Source organism: Hyaena hyaena, unplaced genomic scaffold, assembly GCF_003009895.1.
Source record: "Hyaena hyaena isolate Hyena2069 unplaced genomic scaffold, ASM300989v1 scaffold_965, whole genome shotgun sequence".
NCBI lineage: Eukaryota > Metazoa > Chordata > Mammalia > Carnivora > Hyaenidae > Hyaena > Hyaena hyaena.
The window spans coordinates 202633-225420 of NW_024081598.1; positions in this window are offsets into that span (position 1 = coordinate 202633).

Genomic DNA, 22788 nt, shown 5'->3' on the forward strand with positions numbered 1-22788 from the left:
GCTATGTGTACTTTTTTTAAAAGCTTGTTATGCACTCTGAACCTGAGAGTACTACTGTCTAGGGCCTGTCTGATCAGGAGGTGTTCTTTGGATGGTGTCTCTTGGTCTTTCTTGTTTAGACATTGGTTATTGTATTTCCCTACTCGTAGTGGTGTTGGGAATCTCCACTGTGTGTACTTTAGCCTGTTTCTCGAGGTATCCCATCAGGTATGAGAACCATGCCATTCCTTGAGGCAAGCAACTGAAGGTGAGGGACGTCTGAAGACTCCTCAAAGAAGACTGAATCTACTTTAGTAATGATTTGAGGAAACCTAAGATTTAAGAAAGTTGCTGATAAGGTCCCAGTTATCGCTTCCAGTCTGTGACTCCGTGCTGGTTAGGAATTTCTAAGCCTCTTTGTCCTCTGGTAGGCGCGTCACAATGCTCTGTAAATACGAAGAAGCCACAGCTTAATCTTGCCACAGATGAAGGCTTCACAGAGGTGCACCTGGAGCTCTGGTTCCTCCTTTCTGAGACACGGCTTTAATCTTTACTCTGAACTTTTAAAACATGCTTGAATTAATCTGTTGATATAAGAATACTTATCCAATGTATTGAAATATGTTGGTTACACTATTTATTTAGGTAAATTTCGCATAATGTTAACTGTTAGACTTATCTGCCAACTTTTGTCTAGATTATCATAAAGTACAGAAAAAAGAACAACTAGAACCTTATATTCACATAAACAATGTATGAGAAATGTATCTTCATACAGCTGTTAAATAAGTATGTGATTAAATAAAAAGGAACATGTTACTATCATTAGGCCTTACTACCTGATAATAATGTGGCAATAGAAGGGTAATAATGTTAGATATTATGATTTACTAATTCCTCTTTAGGAAACACTTTATGTGAAATATAGTGCCTTTAAGTGTTGTACTGTATGCAATTCTGTGGGTTGAAGTGGGATGGGGTATTTTCTTGTGTATATATATATTTTTTTTTTCAGATTTTATTTTTACCTCTTACTACATACTTTTCCTAGCTTGTTCCAGTTTCTCCAATATAGTTTCCTCTTAACACATCCTGAGAACTTTTAAGATATTTGTAGCTGTAGTCTATGTTTAAATTAACTATTTAAAAAGGGGCATTTGCTTTAATATCTTAGCTTGAAACACTTCTAATTCTTTATATACCTGCACTTATAACATACTCAGAACTATGAAATTTCTCCTTTTTTCTACCTAAACATTCTTTGCTAACTAGGACTGTTTCCTGGTTTCCTTTCCCCAGTGTCTGCTGCTGTAAGATAGGAACCATCCTGAGTTCTACCTGAAAAATGATCTGATTCATATTCTAGGATTCTCCTCTTGTATCTCTTTCGAATCCTGTCTCTTCCTCTTTGTTTATATTTTTTCAGATCACCTTAAAATTTCTGATCAGTTAATTATCCTTATCGTCATTTACTACAAACATGATAATTACTATGTATCAAGTACTATGCTCTATTTTATGTTTCCCCTCCATAACCAATTTAAAGCCTTGGGACAGCCCAGTGAGAAAGTACTTAAAATTTCATTTATTGTTTGGGGGAATATGAGATAGAGAAGTAAAGGATCCTGTCCAAGATGGCATGGCTGTAAGTGGTAGAGTTGGTATTCACTCTTGGGTCAGTCTGATTATAAAGTTCCAACTCTTACCATCATACTGCTTATGGCAGGACAAATGAATTTATACTGTATGTACATTGTTCTTATTTAATGTTTTCACATTTTCTCATGATCTTTTGGCTAAGAATAGAGTTTCACGGGCTCAACTCATTATCTGGAATCTGATATTTTACTGTCTCTCAAGCCTCTGGGGCAGTGACGTATCCACAATTTAGTGTAGAAATTTGTAAATTAAGATCAGCATACTACTTATCCCTATTTCTGAAAATAAATCCTTATATAGATTTATTCTGTATTTATTAAATATAAACTTCAAATTTAGATTAGATATACTGTCTGCTTTGAGGAGATTCGCCATACAAGCATGAATGAATGAATACAAATAGGGTCAAATTAGTGATTGTTCAGTTATGCAAAAATGAAAATGACTCACATATAGTCACTTCTGTTAATTTTGATATATATACATATAGCATAGTCTAAAATTTACAGTAAAAATATGTTGAATTTGTTGCTGCATTAAAGTAAGACAGGCTATTCTTGTACAATTTAGTCCACAAATATTTTAATTTGGGATAAATCTTTGAAGGCAAAACTGGACATTTTCAAATCTGGAGAAAATAAAAATGATTATTTGCAAAATTGTGTACATGAGAGTATAGATTATTATTTTCTTGATTTTCTATTTTTCTTATTCAGCTGCCTTTGTCTGAAGGTCAATTACTTTGGCTAATGTTGAAATCAGTTTACCTTAATTCCATTTTGATAGGTACACAGAGTTTCTGAAATTGTGAATTTTTAAATATTTGTTATTAAAGTATTTATGCAGCTTTAAAGTAAATAATCAGCCCCTTCAGAATATAACATGAAGGCTCACATGGTTTTAGATACTTTTAAATCACATTCCCTACTTCTGTAATCATACAAGCATATATTCACCATAATGACAAATATCAAGTTAATATAGATGTATTATTCATTTTGGAAGTTAGCCACAGTCCTGCCTGCTCTGAACATAGAAACCCAGCCATATGAATGCATTATTGTATGTGAAGTGACAATCAGAATGAATATCCATTTTTTTCTAAATCTGAAAAAAACAAAACCAAAGCATAAACAAAGGCCAGAATGAAGAAACAACAGTGTTGCAGCCTTACATAGATCTCCAACTGAAATTAGGTTCTGTTGTTTATTGTTATTATATTTCATTTATGCTTTATTTACTTACTTATTTTTAATTTAAGATTTTTGATATAAATAAAAGAGATATTCAGTTAGACTTCTTAAAATAAGCCTGATGCAAACCCTTTTTTATCTTCCACCTGATTTTTAAAGTTACCCCAATATCACATTCCAAAACTTCTTTGAGAAAGAAACTGAAATGATCAATGTTTAAGACTTTCTTCTATATAATCATACATCACTGGGCAAAATACAGTTTATTATTTGCATGCCAGATGTTTCTTTTTAAATGTTTTATTTATTTCTGAGGGAGAGAGAGAGAGAGAATAAGCAGGGGAGAGTCAGAGAGAAAGGGAGATACAGAATCTGAAGCAGGCTCCAGGCTGTCAGCACAGAGTCTGACGTGGGGCTCAAACCCATGAACCATGAGATCATGATCTGAGCCAAAGTCAGACGCTTAACTGACTAAGCCACCCAGGCGCTCCCAGATGTTTGAAAATATGAATGTCTGGTAGTAACTTTCTTAAAAGAAATATAAGATCCAATCTTCCTTCAAAAGAAGTCTTATTATCTTGGTAATTCTCTTATGGTTTGGTTTTAGTTATTTCTGTTCCTTATTTTTATTCAATTGCTATGGTTTTCAATTAGGTTTATAGCTTTGGGCAGAAGAAAATCAGTGACAATAACTTAGTGGAACCTTAATCTCGTGAATGAAATAAATGCTGTCAATCAAGCAGTTATGACCTTTACCATGTCTTGACCTTTACATTTTCAAGGTGAGCCTATTATTTGGTAGGAAGTAACACAAAACTCCACAGGATGCTCTATGATCAATACAATCAACAGACCTTCACACTGTATGTTTAAAGGTATTAAGAAGATAAACAAACACATCAGAATTTTACCAGTTGGAACAATCCTGTATGGGAGAGTTGCCTCATTTGGGGATTTACAATCTATCACAGCTCTGTCCCAAACTCCACAGTGTTATAATTGTCAATGACTACACAAAAGGGAAAGAGAGCTGCAAGGTAATTGTTAGCAAATGTTTTGGAGTTTAAAGTTGAAGGCAACTTGCATACCAGTTATATCAAGTGAAACATGAGGAAGGCAAAATTATCATATTTTTCAAAATTACATTTTATAGTCATAATTTTTCCCTTTATTCATCTATTAAAAGTACTTTGAGTACCTACCATGTGTGTCTATTCTGTTCTCTGAGAACATCAGTGATGAATAAAACACACTTATCTTCCTTTCTAGAGCTGTCATCCTAATTCAGAGACCAAGTTTGAACATTTAGGAAGGTACTGAAATATGTAATCAATATTATGATAATAACCTAAAAGGAGAGGATGTGATAAGAGCATAGGATAAGATGCCCTGACTTAGTCTAGATGAATATGAGAAAACTTGTTTGTTGAGATGAATATGAAAACTTGTTTCTCAAACTTGTTTGAGAAAGAGTCATTTGATCTGTCTTAAAAGATTAAAAGAAACTAATGAGCATGCGAGTGTATGATTTAGGTTACAGGGTGAATTTGGGACTGGAAACACTTTCCAGGGGAAAGAAGTCCCAGAAAATGGATCACAAAGTTTAACGTTCCTAAGATGGGAAAGAGAATGTCAAGTTTCAGAAAGTGGTTGAGGGGAGGGGGTTAAAAGAGTGCAGACATTGAGGGTCTAATGTTTCCAAGTTTTACTCTTGAAGGGCATTTTCCCTATGGAGGCTCAACCCTCAGGGACCTCAGGGTGAAAGCTTTCTCTGCATTTTCAGAGAAGAACCAATTATAAAATCACATAATTTTATTTATTATTCATTCTTATTCATTTATTTCTGATTTCATTAGTCTATCTTTTTAATGACAAGAGTAAAACAATTTTAAGTAAAGATGGGAAGTACACTGAATATCAGTATATGCTGTAGTATATAATACCATGAGTATCAGTATCCCACTGTCTAGATTCAAAACAATGTTAAAAGTTTGCCTTTTGTGCTTCATATAAGTTGTGACATCTCATTGTTAAATTCCTCATGGTGCATTTCCTGTTAAAAAGATGAGTGTCTTACATAACTATAATTATATGATCACTTCTGAAAAAATTAATTAATAATATTAACTAATATGCCCATATTTCCCAAATGTTTGCCTAATATATATTACATAACTTTGTTTATTATCAGTTTGAACTAGGATCCAATCATAGTCACAAAATGCAACTGAACCCCCCTTACCTCTTAATACCCCTTTATTTTTGTCTAGCTTTATAATGAACAGATGGAATTACATGTATTTAAATTATACAATGTGATGATTTAATATCTATATATACATATATATACACATTGTGAAATAATTATCACAATTATGCCAGTTAACACACCCATTAGCACACACACCTACCATTGTTTGTGTGTGGTAAATACGCTTAAGATCTACCCTCTTAGCAAAACTTAAGTATACAGAACAGTGTTAGCAATTATAGTCACCATGCTGCACATTAGCTCTCCAAAACTTCATCTCATAATTGAAGGCTTTTGTCCTTTGACCTGTATCTCCTCACCATTTCCCCAACTCCTAGCCTCTACCAACTACCAATTTACTATTTTTAGGAATTCACACTTATAGACTACTCACATGAGAGAGATCATACAGTATTCACTTTGTCTATTTTATTTCACTTACCCTAATGTCCTCTGGTTTCAATCATTTTTGGCAAAAATGGCCTTTTTCGTGGTCAAATACTACTCCGTTATGTTTGTTAGTGTATGTGTGTGTGTGTGTTTGTATTATTTTTATCCATTCATCTGATGATGGACACTTAAGTCATTTCCATATTATTGGCTACTATACATCGTGTTTCAATTTATTTTGGGTATATACCATGTGCTGGATCAGATGGTAGTTCTTTTTTTAATTTTTTGAGACCTCTCTATACTATTCTCCATAAAGACAGCACCCATTTACACTCCCACAATATACAGGAGTTCCCTTTTCTCCATATCCTTGCCAGCATCTGTTATCTTTAGTCTTTCTGATAATATCATCCTACTTTTTTTTTAAATTTTATTTTTAAGCAATCTCTACACTCAATGTAGGGTTCAAATTTATAACCTCAATATCAAGAGTCACATGCTCTACCAACTGAGACAGCCAGGCATCCCTGATAATAGTCACTCTAACTGGTGTAAGGTGGTATCTCCATTTGATTTTGATTTGTATTTCCCTGATGATTAATGGTGTTAAGCACCTTCTCATGACCTGTTGGCCAACTGCATATCTTTTTGGGAAAATGTCCATTCTGATCTCTTGTCCACGTGTTAATAGAAAATTTTTGCTATTGAGTTAAATGAGTTCCTTATACATTTAAGACATGGATCTGTATTTAGGTATATGGCTTGCAAATATCTTCCACAGTGCACATTGTTTTTATTTTCTTGTTTCCTTTGCTGTGGAGAAATTTTTTAGTTTGATGTCTTATTTGTTTTGTTTTGCTTTTATGAGCTGTGCCTTTGATGAATGCATATTTCCCTTAGACAACATTAGGTGGGATATCATTTTTGTTTATGTTTTATTCTATTTGACAATATCTGTTTTGTATTATTTTTTTTATTTTCATTTAATATGATTAAGTTGAGATCATTCTATCATTATGACATTTGTTTTCTACTCAACTTACCAGCTTTTCTTTTTTCCCTTATCCTCATTTAAAAAATGGTTATTTTTGAAAATCAGTTTTATCTGTTATTAGATGATTAGCTAAAATTCTGATTTGTGCACATCATGTGTGTGTACTATTGTTCTAAATTTTATAATATACATCTTTAACTAACTACACTTAAAATATTAAACCACTTCATGCATAAGAAGCTTATTAAAATAAATTTCCATTTTCGCATGCTTTTTGATATTTTTGTCATGTATTTTTACTTTCCTTAAACCTCAAATGTATTATTGTTAGTTTTATTTTAAACACTCAACTATCTAGTTAAAATTTTAAAAAGCATATATGCCAATATATATACCAATTCAGGCACTCTCCATTTCCTTTTGAAATTTTAGGAATTTCATTCTTTTGTACATGTTAAGAATTTTTATTATGGTATCACTTATTTTTGATTGGGAGAACTTCTATTATCACTTCTTAGTGAGAATGTCTTTTGGCACATATTTTCTCATATTTTATTCTCCTTAAATATTTTCTATTGTTTTTTAAGTTTTGAAAGATATTTATGATGAATAAGGAATCCTGGATTTTTTTCTGTATACACTTTTTTTTTAATGTTTTATTTATTTCTAGGAGAGAGAGAGAGAGAGACAGCGTGAGCAGGGGAAGGTCAGAGAGAGAGGGAGTCACAGACTGAAACAGGCTCCAGGCTCTGAGCTGGCAGTCAGCATAGAGCCCGACGCGGGGCTCGAACCCACGAACCGCGAGATCATGACCTAAGCGAAAGTCGGACGCTTAACCGACTAAGCCACCCAGGCGCCCCTGTATACACTTTTTTAAAAAAATATATTTTATTTATTTTTGAGAGAGAGATAAAGACAGCATGAGCAGGGGAGGATCAGAGAGAGAGGGAGGCACAGAATCTGAAGCAGGCCCCAGGCTCTGAGCTAGCTATCAGCACAGAGCCCGACGCGGGGCTCGAACCCACGAACGGCGGGATCATGACCTGAGTTGAAGTCGGACGCTCAATCAACTGAGCCACCCAGGCGCCCATCTGTATACACTTTTAAGATTTTGTTCAACTTTCTTGTGCTGCCCCTCTACACATGTCTGGTATTTTTTTTAGTAGATGCTGGATATTACTGTGTATTATGTTGTACAGTGTTTAGATATTATTTTACACCTTTAAGGAATTTGATAGAAGTTTCTGGCACAGCTGAAGTTACTTTCAGATCAATTTGATCATTTGAGATTTCTTTTACGCTTTATTATGGTGGGTCTAGGATACATCAATTCTAATTTATACTTAACACTAAGGCATGACTTTTTAGGTCTCTTAGGATTGCTTAATGGTTCATCAGGATCTCTCAGGCTGGATGGAATTTAAACAGCTCTAAGACCTGTGTATATTTCAAGACTTGCTTAATTTATACCTCCCTGGCAACAGGTCTTTACTCACTCATATAATTTCACCTAACACATGATACTATCAATATTCAGGAAAGACTTAAGGGAGCATTTCTGCAGATTTCTTAAGTTTTCTTTTTTTGTTGTTGTTATTAATTTGTTTGTTCCTGGGTAACTCTTTTCTCTGCAGCCCTGCACGTAACAAATTTCAGCCACCTTGCCCTCTGTCTTCTTAATACAAAGAAACCTCCATTCTCTGCTTGAATTCCCCCCATCCCTTTTCCATGATCCAGAATTTTTCTATAGGCTAAATGCCAGAATGATTATTAGGGTCTCTTGATTTGTTCCCTCATACAACCACAAGCCTGAACTGCTTACTGTTCCAATGTCTGAAAACAGTTTTATATGTTTTATCCAGGGTTCCAGATATTTAAGTCAGACAGCCAAGATCTATACCCCTAACTCTTTTCTTGCCAGAAGTCTTACTTTTTTTTTAAAGTTGTTTTAGTGATAGTGATGTTGCAATAATAACTTATTATTTACTAATGGAAAGAAGAGGTTCAAACTGCTTTTTTCTTTAGTTTAGTACTACTTAAGTTTCCTGCCTTTAATAATGTCATGATAAACAACATAGGGTTATAAATAAAATAAAAAACTTAAAAAGTGTAATATGATCAAAACCACCAAAACTATTAGTGAATTTCACCTAATATACCAACTGTATAAATAATTAATCAATATCCACCAATATATTCTTATTAATTTTTATAGTTATATAATTTTAAGTGTATTTTTTAACTAGAAATAAACATTAAACATGTGGTATAACCACATTTGCCTTTTAAAGTATCTCTACTTTCTAGTTTGAGAAATCTATACTATAGAGTTTTCAAAGAATTAGAATTCATATATATCATTATAATATATGTAATAAGTTATATATAACATATATAATAATCTATAATAAATTTACAAGTATGGTGCTTTTAACAGCTTCCCTTCCCTGACCTGAAACAGCTGGGCCTCAGACATTCCATATAACCAAACAATTCAGGTTAAATTATTTTCGTGGTACAAAAAGAAAGCTTCAGCACAAGTCTTCAGCTTTACTTTCAACAAGTTTGCATTGCATAAACTCATCTGTACTAGAAATTTCATAGCTTCTCTCATGAGAAACATTAAAGCAATGAAGTATAAACTAAAATTATTGAGAAGAGAAATTCAAAAATAGAAAACAGAAGAAAATATTGTACAGGTTCTTTTTATAAAACTAACTTCTACAGAGTGCCTATCTCTGTGGCTGAAATTGCACTTGCTTATATTCACACTATTTATAAATCTGTCATAAAGGTTTACCTCAGGCCGATGTTACTTAATATTGGGACTGATGAATGCAACTATATTAAAAGCTTTTTCTGAGAACACTTTAACAAGAATCACTTTTAATGATGAGTCCCAATGCAAAGTCCTACATGGAGATAAAAATCTACTCATTGTCTTATAAACAATAATTTTGCAAGGCTTAATTTCAATATATGCCAACATGCAAAAATGACAAACTAAAATGTTTAAAAAGAACTTACTTGACTTTCTCATGTGTCTTCTGTGTCTCACTCTTCAAATAATCCTTTTCCAATAGTTCCCATCTATCTAAACAAATTCATGAATTGAACCCCTCCAGTGTTGTGTAACTGCTCTCTGCTAAAAGCACACCAATGAATAATGCTGATAATGTTGCCAGTCACATAAAGAAGGTAGTTATCCCGTGTTCTTATTGTTATCTGCCTGTCTGGTGGTACTAATAATGACTACTCTTTCATACGCATTCATGAGCTCATCATACTTTTCCCTACTCCCACTTAATTAAAATGCTCATACTCCCTAGCTAGCAATTGGGAGAGCACTGATTTTAGTCAGTAACATAACATGAAGGTAGAGAAGATACGTGCACTGGATTTAAAGTATTAATAATTTAAAGAATATTTAAATTTACTTTTTAACGAAAAAGAATGAATCACTAGGAAGAATATAGCATACAAAATGCGAAGAGAACCGCAGAATTGTGGACAGGCATTACATGCAGTTGAGTTCAAACAGGAAGAGAAAATTTTTTAGAAGTTTATTTATTTACTTAGAGAGAGAGAGAGTAAGTAGTGGAGGGGCAGAGGCAGAGGGAGAGACTGGATCCCAAACAGGCTTCATGCTGTCCTGCCAATGCAGAACCCAATGGGGGGTTCAAATCCAGGAACCACCAGATCATGACTTGACCAAGATCAAGTGTCTGACACTTAAGAGAAATTTTTGAGACAGGTGATACATCAATTTATCCCTAAAAGACATAATTGTCCAATTTGGTAACTACCACATTTTAAAAATGACTCCAAAGCATTTTTTTTGGTGTTTTATTCATTTTTGAGATATAGCATGAGAAGAGGAGTGGCAGAGGGAGAGAGGGGGACAGATGATCCAAAGAGGGTTCCTTGCACAGCAGAAAACCTGATGTGGGCCTTGAACTCAAGAACCACAAGATCAGGAGCCAAAACCAGAGGTTCAATGGGGCACCTGGGTGGCTGAGTGGTTAAGTGTAGGACTTCAGCTCAGGTCATAAGCTCACAGTTTGTGGGTTTGAGTCCCGCGTCAGGCTCTGTGCTGACAGCCAGCTCAGAGCCTGGAGACTGTTTCTGGATTCTGTATCTCCTTCTCTCTCTGACTCTCCTGGGCTCATGCTGTCTCTCTCTCTCTCTCTCTTTCTCTCTCTCTCTCTCAGAAATAAATAAAACATTTTAAAAATTTTTAAAAATCATACGCTCAACTGGCTAAGGCACCTAGGTGTCCCTCAAATTCAATTTTTAAGTGAGGATCTAAGCTAATTTGGCTGTTTGGAAATTGGGACTTATATTCATATGTGTAGCCCTGGCGATTAGAGACCCCTGGGGGCTCAGTCCATTAAGTGTCCAACTTCAGCTCAGGTCATAATCTCACAGTCCATGGATTCGAGCCCCGTATTGGGCTCTGTGCTGACAGCTCAGAGCCTGGAGCCTGCTTTGGATTCTCTTGTCTCCCTCTCTTTCTGCTCCTCCCCCACTCATGCTGTGTTTCTGTCTCAATAATAAATACACATTAAAAAATACAATATATTTCCATTCCTTAGCATGTAAAACAATCATGAACCTTAATGTCTATATACCTTGCCCAGACCATTATACTAATGAAGTCAATAAATCAATTCCCTACACACACTCACCCATAACATTCTCCTAATTTATATCTCATTGGTTTTGTAGTGGAGAATGGAAAAACACCACCACCACCAACAACAATAATGTTATGTACATGGGAGAGCGAGATTAGAAATACTTCAGTATATTAGTTATCTACCAGTCTGTAAAACTGACCCCAAACATGGTGCTGAAACACTAATAAATATCTATTATCTCACAATTTCTGGGTCAGGAATTTTATAGAGGCTTAGCTGGATGATTCTGACTAGGTTTTCTCATGAGCTGGTAGCAAGGGTGTTAAGCTGGGGATGCTGTTATCTCAAGGCTTAATGGGTCTAGAGAATCCATTTCCAGTATGGCTCACTCACACAAATGGCAAGTCATTCATGTGACTCCATGTTGTCTGTCAGCAGGAGATCTCAGTCCCTTAACATCTTGATGAGTGCACAAATCATGGCCTTGGTGTCCCCAACAGTGATTGACTCATAAGAGCAAAATGAAGGAAGCAGTCTTTTATGATGTGAACTCAGAAGAAACACTGTATTTCTACAATATTTCATTGGTTACATAGGTGAACCATAAATGCAGGATGGGAGAGGATTGTTCATAGATGTGACTACTAGTCAAAAGGAATCATTAGGGGCCATGTTGGCAGATTATATCATCGCTGTCTTTCTCAAAAATAGCCAGCACAAGGGGATTTAGCTGTCTATTTCTGTGTTTGGAGCAGGCTTTGCACTGCTAACCCCCAGAGCAAAAGTGTCTGAATAGTAAATCACATTACTTGTTCAGGTATTTGAATCTTTTTGTTTTCTTTCTTCCTTTTTCTTTTATTCTGTGGGAATGCTTCTTACATCAGTGATAGTGGATTTGTTGAGTATTTGGACCCGATTTCTTAAATGGCTTGTGTTTAGTAAATACTTTGTGCTAATTGTAATAATGCAAATTCTAAAGGCCAATGTTGTGAGTTTTCAATTTTTTTGTCTTTATATATACTTAATTTTGGAGAAATTGATCCAGCAATTAATAGTCATACGTACTTACTATTTTCCAAATAAAAGTAAGTCCAAACTTGGTAACTTGTTTTATTAATTTACATCTAGCAAAATCAATGTTAAGACCTTTAATGTTATTAAAACTAATTAAGTGCTAAGAAATCATATGGGCTTATGTATACAGAGAAAATTATCAGTAAGTCTATTTATTATCAATATACTTTTAATTTTAATCATATCATACATGGTTGGCACAATTATATGAAAGGAGTACAGACCAAAGTCATGACCATAAAGGAATATAAACTAGTTGAAAGGGAAACATATACACAGTAAAAGGATATTTAAAGATAAGCTAGTTTTTCAGAGAATGGAAAGTTAAAGGTAGTTTCATTAAAACTGTAAACTTTCTAGATAAAATATTATGAAAAAATAATATGCAGAAAAACCATCTTTTTTTGTGATTTCTTATTCAGTTGATTTTTTCGAATGTTATACCATATTTAGAAAAAAAATGTAAAAGGTGGGGTGCAAGTTATATTCATGATTATTTTAAGTAAAGTATAAGGACTATACTTATAACTCCACTTGCTGATTTTGATGATATAATGTCTGAAAACAGAAATTTTTAGTGCCACACAAAACATTGAATTATTTCTTTTCCAAGACTGAAATACTATTTTTCTTCTCTGGTGTGATGTTGAAGCTTTAAAGTCTTGTCAGTGATATTCTGTCTCATCTGAAGTGATCTACACTTGAATAATAAAATGGTAGTTGCTGACAAAAAAAAACAAAAGGTAAGAAAAATGTTTGTCTTGCTGATTTATGTACATCTTACATTTATATATAATCCTGCCTGAATCTATGTCATAATTTGGAAGAGTATGAAAAAATTTATGAACTTTTTCCTGAATGCAACTATAAAACTCACTTCTTATATTTTATCCTTGAAAGAAACTTTACCCTAATATATAATCCTTAGTAAAAAGCATAAGTAGCATTAAGAAGAATCAAGTGGAAAGTGTGAAGAATTAAAGTTGCTAAGGAGAGAAAAGTACGAGTAGCTACATTGAAAATTAAATTAGAGATGATCCTCTTTTATCTGATTTATTTATTATAATTCAATTATGGGAAATGCATTTTGTTTTAAGTCTAACTAAATTTCTCAGAAAGCAAATTCTGTCTATCTATCTATCCATCCAAACTTATTTATAGTTTTTTCTCTTTAATTTTTTCTATCTAGCCTAATGAATTTAACTCCTTAATTTTTTAAACAGAATTCATAATCAATTGATAATACAAGATCAAAATGTTTAAATAACAAGCATGCTAAAACTTGTTAACCCAATTAGTTTGGAAATATGGTGGCACCTTCAAATGGTCATGTATTTAAAAACACATCTACAATTTTAATGGACTTCAGTCAGTAATCTCTCCCTTAATATGAAGTTAATACTCTTTCCTGAGACAGACTTTCAACTGGATTTATGGCCAAGATAATTGATACAATGTTGTACTTTTTTGTTTTAATATATTATGTTGTGTCTTAAAAACATCAATTATTTTTACTTACAAAATAACTCATATGTTGTCCCTAGTTTCTGTGCTTATGGTGGATAGATTATTACTTGTAAATAATAATTATCGATATAATGTCAAGTTTACACAAAATATAAAGTTGGATATTTTTTAAAAATTATACTTAATTAAGAAAACAATAAGAAATTTGCTCTTGAAAATGTCTTCCACATGACTTTAAAATCAACAGTGAGTAGCACCTGGGTGGCTAAGTTAGTTAAGCATCTGACTCTTGGTTTCAGCTCAGGTCACAATCTCATCATTCATGAATTTGAGTCCATATTGGGCTCTGGGTTGGCAGTGTGGAGCCTGCTTGGGGTTCTCTGTCTCCTTTCTCTGTATCCTCCCCTGTTCCTGCTCTCTCGGTTTCTCTCAAAATAAATAAATAAACTTAAAAACATAAAATCATCAGTGAAATGTTCTTTCTTTATTAGAAACTGATAAAAACAAATTTATTATTATAACTAAAATGGATATTTATAAGTAGAGTTTCTGTAATTTGTGTCCACAAACATGTGAATTCACAAAGAAAATAATTCATGGCACAATTGCCATCTAAAAATGCCAAATTTAGGAAACAAAAATTTCCAAATATATATGTTGTAAACCTGTATAACACTTTAATATTGTATATATGTTTGTGTTCAAGAAAGTGTATTTTGACTAAATTGGTTATCTAAGTTGGGAAACCTCACATTTTGATTTATATTGTATGATTTTATGCTTGATTTTTTTATTGGCCTACCTCTCCAACCTTTCCACAATATTAATGATGTAAATTGAAATTATTAAGAATATTAAAACTGGCTAACACATTCAAGAGTCAAACACAAGCATACTTCTATTTTAATGTTTGCCAGCTTAGAATCTCTAGCTTAGAGATCTCAGGCTTTAAATGCTAGGTTTTATTGCTTCTGTACTCTTTGCATGGATTTAGGGGTATCATAAAAAGTGTTGGTGATGATATGGAGGAAAGGAAACTCTGGTACACCTTGGTAGAAAGTAAACTGGTAGGACCACTGTGGAAAACTTTATGAAAGTTACTTAAAAAATTACAAATGAAACTACCATACGATCCAGCATTCTGCTACTGAATATCCAAAGAAAGCAAAAACATCAATTCAAAGATATATTACAATATCCAAGATATGGAAGAAACAAAAGTGTGTCAAGTGGTAGATGGATATATAATGAATATGTGAGATATATAGATATAGATGTAGATATAGATAGAGATAGAGATGGATAATGAGATATATATACAGAGAGAGATTATATATAATGATGGGATTATTATATACATAATGCAATATTACTCAGCCATAAAAATGAAGGGTATTTAACCATTTGCAACATCATGGATGGACTTAGAAGATATTGTGCCACATGAAATTAGTCAGAGAAAAACAAATAATGCAAGATTTTGCTTATATGTGGGACTTAAAAAAACAAACTTATGAAACAAAAGGGACTGATAAACATAGGAGACAGACTTGTTTTTTACCAGAGGGAGAACGGTTTGAGGGGAGGCAAAATAGGTAAGAGGATTAAATGGTACAAACCTAGGTATAAATAAATCATGGGGATGTAATATAGCATAGGGAATACAGTCAATAATACTGTAATCACTTTGCATGGTGATAGATGGTAACTAGACAATATGGGGATCATTTCATAGTGTATAAAAATAGCAAATTACTATCATGCATGCATGAAATCAACAGCATATTGTATGCCTATAATAAATAAATAAATAAGTAAAACATGAAAGGGAAAAACATGTGTCTTATATGAAAACTTTTTTATGTTAACAAAAAGATCTTTCCCGTATCAATTTTTCCCTAAGGAAGTTAGATATATGAGGATCAAAGTGTAAAAGCAGAAGGCAAATTACTGGTAATAAGCAATGCCGAGGAAATGTTAAAAAATATGATTGTGCATTTTTAAATTTTCTTTTCATTTTTATTTCTTTACAAGTGTTTATTTAAATTCAGCTAATTAACATACAATGTATTATTAGTTTCAGGTGTAGAATTTAATCACTTTTCATTTACACACAATAAGTGGTGCTTACCACAAGTGACCTCCTTAATACCCATCATACACTTAACCCATCCCCACACCCACCTCCCCTCCAACAATCCTCAGTTCCTTCTCTACAGTTAAGAGCCTGTATCCTGGTTCACCTCCTTCTCTTTTCTTCCCCCTACTGAACATGTGCATTTTAAATTATCACCTTCCCAGTCACTGTTGGTTACAGTTCAACAGAATGGGTGAAAGGGAAGTTATGTGAATTACCAATTATTTTTTAAAGAAAGTCCATTGGCAGTTTGTTAAGCAAATTTCCCGTTTGGTGGAGAAAGAACTCATGAATTTCCCTGGGGTCACATGAGTATTGCAGAAGGAAATCAAGCTTGAATTGTTATTGAAACTCGGCAGAGTTTCAGGCAGAAGGCTGCCTACAGAGACAAGGACAGTGTGGGAGAACACAGGTGAAGATTAGTATCTGGAACATAGGTGGTAAAAGGGATTTTTGGGGTCAGCAACAAGATCCCACAAATTTGCCCTAAGAAGACAGTCAAGTGTTTGGGTATCTGTTATACAGGGGATAGTTAATAATTAAGAGAGAATCTTACAAAGTACTAGGTAAGGACAAATCGTTTCATCCTGTTACTGTTCCTTCTTCTGTTCCCTCCTCCAACCCACTCAACATTAGAGGGTTTACAGGAGATGCAGAGGCTGAAAAAGCAGAATGAACAACAGTCCATGTCTGCCACCACCTTTGTAAGTAAGCCTGAGATGTGGTAAGAGGAGATGCTTTCAACTAGAAGAAGCGGTCACAACATGGGACACCATGAACAAAATGAAAAGACAACGTACGGCATAAGAGAAAATACTTGCAAACCACATATCAAATAACGGGTCAATAACCAAAATACACAAGGAACACTCAGTAGTTAAAAAAAAAAAGGAAAAAGGAAAAAAAAGCCAAATGACCCAACAAAAATGGGCAAAGGATCTGAACAGACATTCTCCCAAAGAAGGCATGTAAACGGCCAACAGCTATATGAAAAGGTGACCAACATCATTAACCATCAAGGAATTGCAAATCAAAATCAAAATAAGATATGTCACAGTTGTTAGAATGGCGATTATGAAAAGGAAGGTATAACAAAGAGAGGGCAGCATGTGGAGGAAATGGGACTCTTGCACATTAGCAGTGGGAATGTAAACTGGTAGAGTCACTACGGAAAACAATGTGGAGGTTCCTCAAGAAGTTGAAAACAGAACTGTCATTTGATCTAGCAATCCTGCTTCTGGGAATATATCTAAAGGATACGAAAAGAAGATATTGAAGAGATAGCTGTACTCCCATGTTCACTACCATATTATTCACAATAGCCAAGGCATGGAGACAACTTAAGATGAATGGATAAAGACAAAATATGTATTATTATGTATATATCTTTATACATATCATTATATACAATACAATAAATTATATATGAATATAATCTTTATCAATATATATAATACATATAGTATAATATATAGCGTATATTATATATAATATGCATGTGATCTATAATAGAATATAATTCAGCCTTAAAAGAGAAGAAAATCCTGTCATTTAGGACAACATGGATGAAACTGGTAAGCATTTTGCTAAATGAAATAAGCAAGACAGAGAGACAAATATTGTGTGGTTACTTATAAGTGGAATATAAAAATAAAATTTGGGGACGCCTGGGTGGCTTAGTCAGTTGAGCGTCCGACTTTCGCTTAGGTCATGATCTCGCAGTTCGTGGGTTCGAGCCCCACATCGGGCTCTGTTCTGACTGCCAGCTCAGAGCCTGGAACCTGTTTCAGAGTCTGTGACTCCCTCTCTCTCTGACCCTCCCCTGCTCACGCTGTCTCTCTCTCTCTCTCTCTCCTAGAAATAAATAAAACATTAAAAAAATTTTTTTAAATAAAATTTTAAAAAGTTCCCCTCATGAAACAGTAGAAAAATGGGGGGAAATAGGGAGAGAATGGTAAAAGATAAAAAGTCTCAATTATAAGACAAATAAGGTCTGAGGATTTAATGTAAAACATGGTGACTATTGTTGATAACATTGCATTGTATAACTGAAATTCCCTAAAAGAGAAGAATTTAAATGTTCTGGCCAGGGGTGCCTGGGTTGCTCGGTGTTAAGCGTCTGAATCTTGGTTTGGGTTCAGTCATGATCTCACAGTTTGTGGGTTCAAGGCCCACACTGGGCTCTGCAGCTGGCAGCATGGAGCCTACTTGGGATTTTCTCTCTCTCTCTCTCTCTCTCTCTCTCTCTCTCTCCATTCTCATGCTGTCTCCTCATCTCTCAAAATACGTAAGTGTAAACAACAGTTTTTAACATTCTAGCAAAAAAATAAAAAGGTAAACGTGTGGTAGAGAGAAGAAATGTTTTAACAACGTTAATGTATAGCAAATCATCATGTTGTGTACTTTAAATAACTTAAAATTTTATTTGCAATTATACCTCAATATAGATTAAAACAAAATAAATTAATTCCATGGGGAGATCAGTTTAAATTGAGATGTCACCAGGCCACAAGGACTAAATCCAAAACTGAATTTAAAGATAGTGATGAGAGAGCGTGGGGCAGGGTGAGGACAAAGTATGAGCTAGCCCACCACATCCCCCAGGGCGGGATACTTAAACTAATCCTCAGGTACTCCTGGCTGCCCAAGAGCAAAGGAAAGGAAGGAAAACAAATGGTTAACTGACAGAGATCACAGAGATCATGGTCATATGGGACTCAGGTCTCCATCAGTTTACAAATATCTTAGTAATTATAGGACAAAGGCAATCTTATCAATAGCCTAACTTCCAGAATCCTATAGATTTAGTTCCCTGAAGCCCCAGCATCATGGTTCCATAGTGATATGGAGAACAAAGGCAAGAAGAAAATGACACGTAAAATTAAATTTCCTTATAATATGCAGCCCATTGACAAATACTTGAAGCAAATACAGAGTATAGCATTTCTCCAGGAACGCCCTGTCATCATAATGTTAATGCCTTCCTAGGGGGAAAACAACCGTAGCTTGACAACAGCAAGACCTCAAGTATCTTAGGAATCCTCGTTAGCATATCAAAGTCCCTCTGGAGGCCTCCCATTTGACTCTACCCACCCCAACTTCATAGTATTTAGGAGCAACTCTTCCCGACCTCAGTGCACCTCTTTCTGCCCTTGGGTCCCATCCCTGTGCTTTAATAAAATCACTTTTTTGCACTAAAGATGTCTTCAAGAATTTTTTCGTGGCCATCAGCTCAGGATCCCATCATCCCAAAACCTTCAACATCAGTAAGAAAAGGGGTGCCTGGGTAGCTTGTCAATCTTCCCACTCTCATTTCGGCTCAGGTCATGATCTCATGGTTTGGGAATTCGAGCCCCTCATCAACCTCTGCACTGACACTGCTGAGCCTGCTTGCAATTCTCTCTCTCTCCCTCTCTCTCTGCCCCTCCCTTGTTCCTGCACTCTCTCTCTCTCTTTCCCTGTCCCTCTCTCTCTCAAAATAAATAAATAAACTTAAAAAATGGACCAAAAAAACTGAAAAACTAAAAATTAAACACAAAAACAGAAACATTCCTGTGTTCCTATTTCTACACAGGCTGAAAGTGCCCCCTCTTTCTGGGATTCACATTTTGTAAAATAAATAGTGGCAATCATATTACCCAAGGAATATTCTACTTTTAAGGTTAAAGTCTAGATTCTTAAAAAAATATTTACTTATTTTGAGAGGGAGAGAGAGTGTTCCCACATACAAGCAGGGGAGGGGGAGAGAGAGAGAGAGAAAGAGAGACAGAGACAGAGAGAAACCCAAGCAGGCTCTGAGTTGTCAGCACAGAGCCCAATGTGGGGCTCAATCTCACAAACCCTGAGATCATGACTTGAGCCAAAACTAAGTATCCAACACCCACCCAGGCATCCCAAGATTTATTTTTTTAAACCAGGAATTTTTCCTGACATTCTTATCATCATACCAAGATGAAGTATTCCTCTAACTGTTAGGTACTGCAGACCCTGATTAGGAGCCTCACCAACTTGTTAACAGTAACCACACTGGAAATGAATGTGTTTGGAAAACACCACAATTCTTATACTCTTTAATTTCTGTAGACGTGCCTCAGGGGCCATCCTAAGGGGTGGCTTCAGGGGCAGAATTCTAAAGTCTAACCTAACTTCATTAGGAGTAGCTCCTTTAAAGCTGAATATATGTTGAGTATATACATTTCTTAGTATGTATATACATAGCATATGCATTTCTTAGTATTTTTTTCTTTAAAAGAAAGATTTCAAAGCTAAAATTCATTAGATGTTAGAAATATTATCAAGATTACTAGGATTATACAAAAACAAAGCACAGGACTAAAAAATTTATTCACATGGAATCAAACAAATGTTAAAAAGAAAGTCAGTAACCTGTGAATAAATAAAATGTGTAAAATGGAATTAAAAGATAAACATGTACTTTTAACTGATAAGTTTACTGCTTTGCTAAAAACAATATTTCATTAAAAAATGTGATCATTCTTTACCAATGGTTCTTCTTTGAGACTTAATAAAGAAGTGTAAACATGGATCAGAGATTATCAATATCAATTCACTAAAATTAGGTGAAAAAATGGTTTGGACCCTTTGCTTTGGTTTCTGGGCCACAGTTTCCACACTTCATTTACGGCATGTTATTTTTCTTTGAAGTTTTAATTGCATGTGAATTGACCCAATTTAATGCATGATTTTGTATTCATTTACTCTACTTTTCTCTGTTACTCTCCAGTTCCTTTTCCTACTTACATTCCACCAAATGACACTCAAGTTGCTTTTGTATACTGTGAAATAGAGCCAGTGAAGACAAATATAATTTTAACAGAATTGTCTACTCCTAATGTATAATTTAAACAATTAAGCTTTTATGTTTTCACTAAAATGTGCTATCAGGAAAAATTAGTATCTCAGTAGAAAATTGATTTATTCATCTATTCTTTCCTTTCTGAAATCTAAAACTAATATAATTAAAACAAGTATTTCTTTGCGAAAAAAACTAAAAGCTAAATGTTATGAATAACAGACCTATATTATCAATTACCAATAAATACATTTCATTGACTGATAATTAATGTCTATGCAATTTACATATCTAAAGCTCTTTTTGTAAGAGTCTTATTGGAAAGGAATGTGTTCTGGTTTATGATTTAAATATTATATTTTTTAGAAAATTTAAAGTATATATATTTTCTTCTTTTTTTTAAATGTTTACTTATATTTGAGAGAGAGAGAGAAAGGAATAGTGTGAGCAAGGGAGGGGCAGAGAGAGAAGAAACACAGAATCCAAAGCAGGGTCCAGGCTCAGAGGTGTCAGAGCAGAGCCTGATGTGGGGCTCAAACTCATAAACCATGAGATCATTACCTGAGCCAAAGTCAGAAGCTTAATTTACTGAGCCACTCAGATGCCCTTAAAGTATATTTTTATAGTTACTTAAAAAAAGTTCCCAGGGTACCTGGGTGGCTCATTTGGTTAACTGTCTGACTCTTGATTTTGGCTCAAGTCGTGATCTCACAGTTTGTGAGATCAAGCTTCACATGGGGCTCTGTGCTAATGTAGAGCTTTCTTAGAATTCTCTCTCCCTCTCTCTTTGCTCCTCCTCTGCTCTCTCTCTCCCAAATACACTTTAAAAAAGTAAAATAAAATGAAATATTTGCAAACCAGAGAAAACATTTATTAGAGTTCACAGGGAAAAACAATTACAAAGCATAGAGTTAAAAGACTTCCATGCCCTCAATATATTTTAAACCCTTGATGAAGAAAGATGCAAGAATAAATTTAACTTGTTTTAGCACAACTTGAAATGGTTCCAAATATTATCCAATAGATGGTGCTTTGAACAATACAGTGCATCTTATCTATATTTTAATTTTATGTTAATAATTCCTGTGGGAAATTTGGAGAAATATTTAGTTATTCTTCCTGATATTGGAGGTTAGATGTTATAGCATCAGGGGACAATGATATTAAAATCAATAGTCTATTTTCACAATTGCCACTTGCTTTTATTTTTAATAGATTTAATACAAGTTTGATGTTTTCCCCAGAGAAATAAAATGTGTGAGTCCTATAAATGTGCAACTTACTGTTCATATTATTCTCATATCAATGGATTTATATAATGCCAGCTGTTCTTTTATTAAAATGGTTTTAATACTTGTGTAAGATAGCAAAACAGTGAAGGCAGTTAAGTGTCTGAAACTTCTAATTATGCATAGCACAGGTAGAGCCAAGGAATTAAAAAATAGAGTGTTTGACTTAAAATTTAAAACATTCGAAAAAGTATATTGTCAATTGGGAAGATGAGGAATGTTTAGATAAAGGTAATGTTATACTTTTCAGCCTATTTTTCTTTAAGTCTTGAGTATACAAAGAATTCTTAACCTACTATCTATAGGAATTGATGATTGTGCTAAAATTATACATCAATGTTATGTCTATGGATTGGAAGGAGATGGGGAAGAATTGGGGTGCAGGAATAGGTCAGCGGGGGAATGTTTTCTTAAACAGCTTTGTTGAGATATAATTGATATACAAAACTGCAAATATTTAATGTGTGTAATTTGATATATTTGGATATATGCACACACCCATGAAAAAAGCTTCTTTGTGTCTTTTTGGTTTTTATGTTTGTGTCTCTTGAGGTAAGAACACTTAATAGGAGATCTACCCTCCTACCAAATGTCTAAGTGCACAGCACAGTTCTCTGTTTCTCTGAGTCTGTTATATTAGATACCTCAAAGAAATGGTATCATGTAGTGTTTTTCCTTCTATGACTGGATTATTTCACTTAGCATGATGTCCTCCAAGTTCATCCATACTGTTGCACATGACAGGGTTCCCTTCTACTTAAGGCAGCATATAGGATTCCATCACATGTACATACTACATTTCATGTTTCTAGTTATCTGGTGATGGCCATTTAGGTTGCTTCCATATCCTGGTTATTATAAAAAATGCTGCAACAAACATGAAAGTCCAGATATCTTTT